The 12,459-nt window shown below is 36.8% G+C and overlaps 1 long non-coding RNA gene across 1 annotated transcript in view; it reads right to left on the bottom strand.

The window, feature by feature from the left end:
* The window catches only part of LOC308056235, a 31,480-nt gene extending 27,011 nt beyond the window's left edge, over nt 1-4,469 (bottom strand). The window contains exon 1 of the long non-coding RNA XR_013924746.1: nt 1-4,469. This exon is cut by the window's left edge and continues 24,382 nt beyond it. This is a non-coding gene — a long non-coding RNA (uncharacterized lncRNA).
* Between the last annotated feature and the right edge of the window lie 7,990 nt (nt 4,470-12,459).

Here is a 12,459-nt window from a genome sequence, read left to right on the forward strand (position 1 = left end):
ATTTCGATGTCAGTCACATGAGGAAGACCTGGAATGTCTGACTCCAGACAGGAGTTGGAGGGGAGGGAACCAAAGGAAAGGAAAAAGTGGAGAGGCTTGGAAAAACAAAATACACCAACAAAGCAATACACTGAGAAGGCAAGATCTGAGATTAAAGGCATGTTAATATGCCAACAGTACTACCAAGAAAACTGAAAAGAAGCTAAAATGGAAATCAAAAATAAACAGCAAAACCCAGAGAACCCAATATCAGATACTCTATTTTTCTATCATATGTCTGGACTATCTACAACTCGAATGTGTTTCTCTACAAAAGCAGTAGTAGCTTAGAAAAAAAATTGTGTGACTGACCATAAAACTTCTTTTGCAAACCTTACAAGTCTTGCAAAATCTCTAGATATTTTAACAGCAGCGAATCAAGACAACGAGGTCCTGACTCTGCTGCTTACAATGCTACCTTGTGAGGACTGTAATTTTCCTTCTTCTGTGCTGCTGTTCTTTTCCATCTATTCCCTCCAGGTAGAAAAAAATGAAATCACTTGCTTCTTAAGTCACTTAAGTCATTGTCCAACAGTTTCTTCTATGTAGTATTGCATTCATACATTAAAACAGATTGATTTTGAAAGGGTATTGCTAACCTTTGAGCTTTTGACTGAGCTTGTCCTTGTCAAAAAATCCAATCTATCTTACTACTTCTTTTTTTTGTTTTGCTTTTTAAAGAATATGCGGCATGCATGTAAAGTGCTGAGGAGACAAGAGTCTGATGTGTTAGCTTCTGTATTAAAAGGGGTCCTGCTTTAGCTTGTGCTTGCTTTTGACATCCCAGAAAACAAAACATTGGGGGAAAATAGCAAGCAATTTTTTTATACTTTTCTGTTCATGAATGCTAGATGCAACATGGGAAGACTTACCTCCATTTTTCTGGTTTTGTTTACAGGCAGATTAATTGAAAAAATCAACAAGGTGAAATAAAAGCAAAAGGATCAACATCAATACTGAGGGAACAACCTTACTATGAACTACATCCTCTAGGTCTGCTTTTAAACTTACACTTTTTCTTTAGTTTTCTGCTTTTGCTTTCACTTACAGCATTTTAGCTGATAAGAGCGAAAAATACTAAAATATACCAGCTGCATGCAACTGACAGTCTTTCAATGCCATTATCACTTCGGCCCTTCTCTGAAACATAGTAAAAGCTGATCTACACCCATCTTCCCACCATTTTTTATTTCAAAAGGAAAGGATCAGCATAGATGTGTCCTAGGGTCAGAAAGCAATTTTCTGCCTGTGCTTATAAAATAAGGATTCATGCAAATGGTAATAATGTTTTTTTTACTTATTTAAACCACAACATTCTGAACAATTGCCTTACTACTGGCAGAGAGGTTTGCTGGTTTTCAGCCTCATGTTTAAACTAAACAAGAAAAAATGGTCTTCAATTTTTTCATGCAAAAAAATGTTTCAAGTCTGAATGCTGATACTGACCCTCAGAGTGAGCGCAGACTTTCCTATCATGGTGTTACCTGGATACTGAACAAGTAGAGTATGTATTCAACTATGAATAGAAATACTGTTCAGCGAAGGATCTGGGATAGTAACCTGTCAACCCAGCCTGAAATTCTCCCTCTCTTTCTAACTGCAGCTCATTGGTAGCTAATTTCTGAGAGCAGCCTTTCAACCTGTGGTATATGAATGTACTAGTAATTTAATCTGGAACGTGTTTTACTAGTTTGCTTTACAAAATGTCCACAGCAACAGCTTTTCATAAAAGTCAATAGATATAACAGCTGTTTCGCACTTTGTCTACTATGTCACTTTGTCAAGAACGAAATTAAATTGATTTGACGTGATTTGTTTTTGATAAATCCACGCAGGCTTTGTCTTACTGCTTTATTATCCAAATGCTTTGAAATGGGCACATATAATTTGTTCCCATATCTTCCCAAGAATCACTATCAAGTGGGACTGCTCTGCAACTCTTCATGTTGTCCCTTCCACTTGTCTTTTTTAAAGATAAGTATCACAGTGCCTTTCTCCTACTCTTCCTTTTTCTTTGAAGAGATCTTGAAAATAATTGCTGAGGTTTACAGAGTGCTGTCTGGAATACACATAGCTTATATCTGTATTCTTTCAAGGCTCTTTCTTCTATTTTCTTGCCAGTTCTTTAACCCTTAGTCAAAATCGTGTTTTGTTCAGGCACCAATCATAAATAAGCTCTAATTGCTTTTCTGTGAACAGAGATGCAAAAGAGATAGCTGAATGCTTCAGCCTTCTCTGCTTCCTCCATTATTTTCTTTCTCTTTTGTTACATTGCTGAACTTTCTTTTCCTTTATAGCCCTTTCTACATGAGTTTACTTTCCACATTTTTTCAGCCCCTGCAACACATCGAAACTCAGCTTGTGCCTTAGACTTAATTTACCATTACATGTTCATGTTAATCCTTTAAATTCATGTGCCACTTAGCTGTAATAACAGCACAATTCAGGCACATCGTCTTTCCAGAAATAATTCAGTTTAAGCTGAATGCAGTCCGTGCCATTATTGCATTGAAGCACAGGCTTTAGCAGTGGAAGCTTATGCATGCTGGCATTACAGTGTCCCCATCAGCACTTCTAACACTTAAGGCTGCAGTTGGACTGTTTTTCCCAGAACTCCTATACTGCCTACAGCAATGTGTCACCTCTCTGCCTCCACTCTGCCTGCAAGTTTACCTAAGAGGTCTTTACCAGGGACAGGTTAGGAAACGCTCAAGTAGTTCATCCAGCAATTCTGGCAGTTGGAACTAGAAAATTGGAGAGGCTGATGGGCAGCAGTCTTCTTTACACACATGGCTCTTCATAGACACGTGTCTGCTTCCTACTACCAATAAGAAAATACAGTTAGAGTGAAATTTTACACAAGTACAAAATTAAGGTGTAAGCCAGATGTACGAATTCCAGTGACAAAAGGCATCCTTCAAACTACATCAGTCAAGTACAATGGTTTTTTCTTCATCTTCATTTCTGCAGGAACTGCCATTAAATGTCTAACAGTCATCGTGAGTATCACTTGACTGCAACCACAGATAAAGTAGTAGTGTTTTCCAATCTGCTATATCTTGGCAGAATTGAACATATATGTAAGTACTGACATCAATATATTAGTTTCTTTTTCAACTGACAAAACAGCTGAAACAATTAGTGACTTGGCCAGAAAGAACAGATATTTACATATGATCACTGGTGGTTGGAGCTATAGAAACAATAAATTGATTCCAATAGTAATTTGCTACTTGTGCCGTTGAAAAAGAAATACGCCAATGCCTGCTCTGTTATTTCCAGACAGAAATGAAAATGCTTTAGGAAAACCGAGAGTAAAAATGAGGCTCCAACATAGTGGTTCAACTGTTAATAGTACCATTTTCAGATTGCTATTTATGTTAACTTTGTCAACACTATGTTACAAAGTAAGACAAAATGAAAATGAACTTTTACTTCCATTTAATTGCCCAGCTCATGTACTAAAAAATACATTAAAGTACAGTATAGGTAAGTATAACCTGACTTTGAGCGTTGTGTAAGATTTATTCCTCACATACCAAAATTATTTTAGAATCTTGAGTATATTTAAATTTGTAAGCCTTGGTCCATACATTATTTCTATATATTTCAGTTAGAAAGATCTTATTATGTTCTGTAGATCTTTGACTACCCATTTGCAGTTTTGTTATTTTTTGTAAGACAAATATTAGAAATATAAGTTATATTTCTTCTCCAAATTGGTAAGCCAATTTTGTGATAGTGTTTTTAAAATGTGATTTTATCAGTGCTAAATTTTATGACATGTTGTGCTAACTGAAAAATAAGCTAGAAAGCTATTGGCAAATTCCTTGGTCATGAATTTCCAAAACACATTTCAGCAAATCATTAAAAATAGCAAGTGTTTTCAGCTAGTGAAATACATAATCTCTCAAATAAGTAACCTCACATTTTTGTTTCTCTTTATATTTCAATGAACAAAATTATTTCAATGAGCTTTAACTCCTCTTTGTTGTAAGAGGAAATGGACCGTTTAGGAAACAGCAAGCTGTAGTGAGAAGCTCCTAGCAGACATGTAGAGTTAGCATCTAAGCCTGGCAGGACTGTCCTGAGAAAAGATCGCTACATGTTGGAACACTGCTTAGCTGACTTACTGGATTTCATTTCTCATATTAAACTGGTTGCAGTTAGGACATAATCCTGATTGCAGGCACTCCTTACTGTAATTCTGTTTAAATACATTTTTACGTTTAACTGAGTTTCTGGCTTTGCAATTGAGAACTCAACCCTTTATTTCACTAACAGAAACATGTACCCTTTGATTTTATAAACAAAATGAATACAAATAAAATGATGTTGTAGACAAAATCACCAAGCATCTGTCACCTGTCATGGTTTAACTCCAGCCAGCAGCTCAGATCCATACAGCTGTTTGCTGAGCTCCCCCCCCCCCCCCCCCCACCCCGGCACCCCGCCAGTGGGATAAGAAAAGATGATCGGAAGAGTAAAAGTTAGAAAACTCATGGGTTGATATAAGAACAATTTAATAGGTAAAGAAAAAGCCGTGAACACAAGCAAAGCAAAACAAGGAATTAATTCACCACTTCCCATGGGCAGGCAGGTGCTCAGCCATCCCCAGGACAGCCGGGCTCCATCCTGCATAACGGTTACTTGGGAAGACAAACGCCATAATGCCACATGTCCTCCCCTTCCTTCTTCACACCATTGTCTGTAGTCATATACCTAACCAGTCCTACCAGACCACCTTTGAAAAGGGTATGTGCTTTTATTGTGATTGTTGCCATTATACTCAATGACAAACTAAAAGTCCTTAACAGTTTAAACCATCTAACTAGCATTAGGGAGATGCAGATTACAGTTAGGTTTTGTTCTTTCCACAGCAACTATTTCTCTGAACTATCATATTTCCCACCAAGAAAACAATTATCTAGTCTAAAACAAGATTTAATCATTTACATCATGTAACTTGACCCACAAAATCTTTACTGTTTCATCTTCTTATTTATTCACATGATAAATCAGGGAAATAAGTGATACTCCATAGAATAGGTGAGTGGTTGCTACTGTCCTTGTTCTCATTTGTTTTTTGTGATAAAACTTTGGGAAACAAAAAAAAAGTTCCTGGTTTACATCAACAATGAACCAAAGGTGCCTGTGTTTGCCTCTGAGCACTGACACAGGTAGTGCAAATGCAGAAGTCTCCATTCTGGGGAGCATCCCTGCCCTCCTGTATTTCTTTATTGGCCTATCTTTCCAGCTTAAGAGCCCTTCTTACAATAGACCCACATCTTCAGGTCTGCTAAGCACTTTATCAATAATACAGTATGAGAAGTATTTACTGTACATACATCCACTTAACTCCCAGCTTGCATTTTAGTTTTCCCAAGAGACCATACATGGCATACCAGTAACAAAGGTGGCATGCATTTAGGGTGGCCTTTCTCTAAACTTGCCTTCTCTCCCTACAGTTTCCCATCGGTTTAAGGTTCCTACTAGCACACCAAGTGTGACAGTTTGCATTGACAAGAAAATATATTATACTATTCAGTTACTTTATCTATGCTACTGAACTACCATTGTATAAAACTGTCACCCTGGATGCTGACTTGTAATCAGGGGCCTCTTGGGTTAAGACCTCTTACAAGGATAGTATTGTCATCTGCCCATCCTCTACCAGTTGCACAGGTATCTGGCAGCTGCATCTCCTGAACTACGGGAGTGATTATTGTTACTTTAAAATCTTGTGCTAGGAACAATGGTGTTTCAAGATCTGGCTGTTGAGAAACTGAGATGTCTGCACTGCAGAGAGTAATGGAGCACCTCATCAGCCATCCCAAGCTAGACTTGCATTGCCTGTCAGTCTAACCCTGCGGTCCTTGATTCAAACTGATGGTTAGAAATCAAAAGATTTCAAGAGTATTTGGAACCATTTAGCCCCCCTGTATCTCTGACTTTTTATTTAACTAAAACCAAGCAATTTTCCTTTTATAAATTTTTATCAAAATAAACTTTATTTTGCCAATAAACAAAACAAAACTCAATACATGTAAATAAAAACCATAGCTGTTAGCTGTGGAAATATCTATTCTCATTTCTGAGTCTCAAAACACCTAACAAATTTCATTTACTGATAGTATTGATCCAGTTCTTATGTAGATAGTAGATTTCTTACACTTACATATCTTATTTTAAAGCTAGAATTGGGCTTATTATGCAGGAAATAAAAACAGGCTACATTTTTGCCATAATCCAACCAAAACAAGCATATCCATTCTTCCTTTACCTAGAAACGTTTAGGCAAAAAGTCATGTGTCATCTCTGAGACTGATGAAAGAGCTAATTGTCTCTGCAAAAACTGGGAATACGGCAACACTGCAGCAAGAAGAGCCTTGCTGAGCAGCTGAACACTACATATTGAGTGATCAGGAGCTCTGCAGGACTGGAGCTCATGTGCAGCTCTGCTGATTTGCTGAACTCTTTGGAAGCAGAGAAGCAGAACTGGCAGCCTGTGATGAAAATTTTCATCTCCCTATAATTCAGAAAGCTAGCCCAGGAGACTACGCACTTGGAGCAGACCTTTTAAGATGGACCCTATTTTATCTGAACACTATACATTTTCTGATCCTAAGTACAGAGAACTGTTTCAGAGATGCCAAATCTTTCAGTAGTTAAACAGTTCCCTTTTAAGCTTGACTTTGTATGCATGAAATATTTTTGGATCACACAGGTTCTACAAAAGCATTAAGGATTCATTTACATTCACAGTGAAGAAAAAAAATATTTTCCCTTGTGAGAGCTGGAAAGCTCTGAAAAACACATGTTCTGTCACACCAGGTTCAATGGCAGGGAATGATATCTTGTAACTGGCTCTTCATAATATCAGTATGTGCTAAGGTGAAAAATAGTACCAAGCTCCTCTGCATACAAATTAAAACCTTCCTTGGACAAGTCTTCTCTGTTTTGACTGACTAAGTGGTGTTTAGGTGTTTATTGTCCCTACCTGGAGTGGCACCCACTTGAGTGTTAGTTTTTCAAGGATGAATATCCCAGCTTTAAATATGGCTCCTTAGCCCAGAAGGTTCACAATTTTAATTGTGTCTACTCGGCAGTATTCGGACAGGTAGCAACTAAAAATATAAATGCAGTCAGGTATCACATTTTGGTATTTACGCTTACACTCCAGTTTTTTGGACTCCAGTCCAGATTTACGCTTACTGGAGAGCTTACAACTCCAGTAGAACTGTAATTGCCTTTGCCCCTGCATGTTAAGTAACTTAATTGTGGAAATAAATGTCATAATTATCCTAAGGTAAATGAGATCTAAAACATCAAGCTACCTACTTTTCTCTTCCTTCATATCTTCAGAACTGCTTGGAATTCAAAGGCTGATGACAGTGTCATGTGAGGGCCAAGAAAGATTTTTGTCCTCTGGAGAATATTAACATGTAGAACTATGCTTGAAAAGTGAGCAGACTTACTGAAATCATATCACAATACGTTACCTATTGAACAGCCATTCATTTTGTAACACTGTTACTTGTTTACATTGAATATAGTCTCATTTCAGCCTCATTTGGAATACTCACGTGCATGCCATCTTAGAACAGTTTCACCACATGGTTGTCATTCACACATAACTCAACAAATCTAAAGTACATTATTAGTATGGGATTTCCAGAGAGGATCACACTGCAAGATAAGGAGTACCAGTCGGTAGACATTAATTAGATTTAGGAATAGACACATCTCTAGGAATATTAAGAGAGCCTCAGGAAATGGGTGGTGAGATACATATGGATTTGTTAGCTGAAGGCATTCCCCAGTTTTTTCTGATAAACTACTAATATAGTCATGACAGTTTTATTGTTTCCTTAATTAAAGGAGTATCTATGGGCTGCAATTTTCAGAGATGCAGAGCCACAGCTGGTACATAATATCCGGTGCTTTATGCACAGCTGTTCCAAATACAGAGCCTACCAGAAAATTTTGCTGCTGATGGTGTGACCTCCATGGACCATACTAATTATGGAACAGTTGAAAAACATTGGTTTCTATGTATTCTCATGTTGATTTTTACATCAGTGTTTTCAGAGTAGACAGCATGCTTTCCCTCCTTTGCAGATATACATTCAGTTGTAAGTGGGGACATGGAAATAAGCAGTTGTTGTAATGTGTGACACATTCTCTCTGTAATTTTTGGCAGGTCATTTAACACCTTTTCTTGATTTCTGCAAAATAAGTGTTACCATTTTAGTACATTATGTGAGACAATGATAAAAGAATAAATCAAATTATTTCCATTACTATATCAGCAACTTCTTTCAGAGATCTATGGCAGACAATTTGCTTAGTAAACTGTTTCAAACTGCAACAAACTGACAGCAGAAAGAATGTATACAACTGGAACAAAAGTGCTAAAGAAAGCAAGCTAACTATAACAGTATCTCACATTAAAGAGTTTTGCACTTTTTGATAGTAGTATACCATGGTACTGCTAATTCTGAGAATTCAAAACCAAAAAGCCAGTCTCACTCAAAGCATAACACTGGCTTTAACATACTTAAAAAAAAAAAATTCCTTTTTTACCTTTCAGACTACACTCAAGGAATGGTTCAACAAATTCAAGGACCTTGTTCCCATGAGGATGAAATCTAAAGGGGAAGAAAGGTTCCATCAAACTAGCAGTTAAAAGAGATAACATTAAAAATGGTAGCGAATTATTCCAGCAAGCAAGAAAAACAGGAGACTGTAAGACTAAAAATATCAGAAGCTTGTTAATGCTCTGAAAACCAGAAAAGAGTCACACAAAACTGAAAGCAATGACACATTGCTTGGGTACATTTTAAGATAATAGCTGAAATATGTAGGGACAAATTAGAAATTAGAAGTATTCAATGGCTCTTTTCAACCTTTCATTTAAAATAAAAAGTAGTCTGACCCAATATTTCATACATTTGAAGTTTAATAACGAGATAGTAGGAACACATTTTTCAGAAAAGGAAATGCACAGGCTAAAGGACATTTAGATGTAAATGTTAAAATGTTTTAAAAGTGTAAGTAATTGAAATCAACAGGGCTTGATGAAGATCACCCTGAAGCAATGGTTCACTCGTGAATTTTTGGCTCCCACATCTGACGACATTTTCTCTCACAAGACAAAGATAAGTCATTTAAAAAAAAAGCTTTCTATTCTATTTTCTCAAGAGGAGAAAAATCAGAGATTGACAAATGATTATGAAACATTCATATATACAGGAAATACCCTTACTATAATATGCTCAAAGAAGTCTTAATCCTATTATCCAAGCAGCCCATAATATTAAAAAGTTTGGACACTGCTTTGACAAAAGCTGTCTCCTTGACAATTCTTCACCAATAGTAGCTAAGTAAAATACATGCCACATTATTTGCCCTGTAACATTTCTGTGACAGTCTTTTTCTACAAAGTCTCTGTTTAATATTATATTTTGGGGGAGTATCAAACTGTATTACTACTCAAAGCATTTAAGAAAAACAGTAGGAAGTAATTTTTCATACTACAAATGTTCAACTGTAGAATTTGTTAATACAGAATATTATGGACATCAAAAACATAAATGCTTAAAGATCGGTTCGACAAACTCATGGGAAAAAACCTCTGACATGTAGTTACAAGGCTCAGGAAGTCCTGTAGGTCACAACTGTTTGAGTTTGGAACAGTATATTTGGAGAAATATCACTATATACTTCCTACAGACTTGGAAATGAGTGGATGCATTTTTGAAACAAAAATCCGTGTCCAATTTTGCATTCATTTAGTTCTCCTAGTTATAAGCACTCAAACAAGATGAAAAGCATTCCTTTCTAATCTGCACAGGCAAGCAGCAGTCAGATATGATATATAATTCATGCCTGTTGAGCCAGTCTTCAAACACTGAGTATTTTAATACAGAGGTAGAATTTTAATGTTTTTAAGACAGATATCTCTACAGATGCAGTGAACTCCAAAATGCACTGCCAAAAAATTAATACAGATTTAATACTTAATATAATGAATTTTGCTTAAGTCACTTAGGAAGAGCAAAGAATTATCTGGTAAAGCAGTTACATGTATTAACGTTATATATATGACACATTTACAGCACAGCGTTTGACTGTTCAAAGTAATAGTGGCTATAGCACTTAAAATATTTAAAGATGAGAGAGCTGTCAATCAATCTTCCCCTGCAGGGAAAATTCATTTTTATCCAAAGCAAAATCCACAACATGGATTAGAATGAGTGGTTAATAGATGAGACCCCAAAAATAAGACCCCTAGAGACAGAGATGTGAAAAAACAAGGCTAGACAAATAAATGTTAATATACTTGTTTTTCGAGAATAGGTTTTGGTGGCTTTTTAAGTTCTGTGTATCAGTGTGTCTGTGTATCTGTGTATCAGTATCTATAATAACATCTGTGTATCAGTGAAAAGAATGCAACTTTGCAGCATTCATTGTGTCAGGATGTTGTCTGGAACCCTGGATTCTCTCAAGGGAGCCGAGGTACTGTTTAATTCTACATCCATCATACAATTTCCAATCAACCCACTTCAGCCACCTAGAAGTACGTTTTGTGTCCTCTAGCATTGCCTCTATTACCAGCTTAACCTCAAAACTGCACTAACCACAGTTATGTGACTGCTTGGTCAAATAGGTAGAGTTTGTATTTATGCTAAATATCATGCAGATGTATTCTCCATAGCTTAGTGATTAGTACTCTTACCTTATCCTCCCAAGACTGTATGCATTTTATTATGAACACTCACTCAGTGGGAAACAGAAATAATCCCCACAAGAGGTTCTGAATAGATGATCACAACGATCCCCTCTGGCCACTCAAGCTATTAGCTTATATGTCTGCAGCAAAACATTGAACATTTTTCTAATAGGGATGATCTTACAAAGAATTCAATCTCTGACCAAAGCTCTACCAATGCTGCAAGTAAACAACCCCAGGGTTCTTCCGTTGAGGCTCTTCCTTTGCTGTGATCACTTCAGATGTCTATGAAATACAACTAGATATTGGCCAAAATCCTTTTGGCTATTAATAAATGCCATTTCTGGTTAGAATCGTGTTTTAGCAAAGACATTTCAAATGCCCTCATGCTACAAATAAGACGGCTTCATTTCTGACCTTATTATTTTTCCATTTGATAGTCACCTCCCTGACAGATCAACACAGCTAAAAACCGTGAGTAAAAAACTGCTGTAAGCAAGTTATGTACTGATCTTTTTAACCTTGAAAATAAATACAAAACTTCTTTTACCCCAGTAACTCAAAAAGTAAGTAAAACGTGAATGCTTTTTCTTAAGTTTTCCTTAACTATTCAGCTCTGCTTAGAAACTACAGGAATATCTGAAGCTGAATTACACAAGTGAACAGCGAGTATTATGACAACAGTCTGTATAAAATTTAACTGTTGTAATTCTGAAGTATATATAAAATGTTATATTTCTACCATGATTTCTAAATATGGACCTCAACACCCCATCAAAGGAAGCAGATCAACAATTTCTAAACTATCGAGGACAGTAACATTCCCCTTTTCCCCACCTTGAAGCTGCCTCTATTTAACAGAAAGCTCCCAGATGGATATAGCTCAAAAGGCATAAATTAAAGCAATGAAGTTCTTGTCACTCTTTCTCTTTATTCACGCAATGAATAAAATAATTTTCCTTATAATGTAGCTCTGTTTGTCTCCTATTTTACTTTCCTTTCCTTATGTAAAATAGCTCTGTTCATTTTTACATTTTAAGGTGCAGAATACCAATGACACAAGCAAAATACAGTGACTGTGCCAATATGCAGAAACTAGTAGAACAATACAAGATAATGAAATGCTCCCTTGGTGTCTTTGTTTTTAAGACGCAGGTTTCCTTACTTCTATTTCTTTCTTCTTTTTCTTGTGTTGTATTTTCCCTTTCCCCAGTCCATCCTTCCTCCTTTTCATTTACCTAACCTCCCGCTTATTGTTTTTTCATTGAAAATAACATTCAAACTTCTCGTTTTCCTCATCAACTCCAGTAAGAGGATATACCAAAAAATCCCTGCGCTTCCTCTGGGAAATGACTAATCAAAAGGGGTGGATTTTCACTAATACTCTAACATGAACAAACAGTGGGAAAAAGTGCCTCTCCCACCTAGTGAGTGGATTCAGGCTGCCCATATCACAAATGAGGCTCTGACAGTGATTCAGCCCCTGTCCTGCTTGAACATTTGGGTGCAGAAGGAAGCATTAATTTGGCTGTGGCCTTTTTCCTTCAGCAGTCCTCCACACCAGTTCACAGAGATGGCTGGTTGCAGAGAAAGAAGCAGGCTGAAAGACCCTTGGACAAGAAGGAAGTACCAGGACTGAGCCACTGCGTACCTCTTCAGACTCCTTTAGTCAAAGTCAGGAAAGT

This window comes from Falco punctatus, assembly GCF_963210335.1.
Source record: "Falco punctatus genome assembly, chromosome: Z".
In the NCBI taxonomy this organism is placed as follows: Eukaryota; Metazoa; Chordata; class Aves; order Falconiformes; family Falconidae; genus Falco; species Falco punctatus.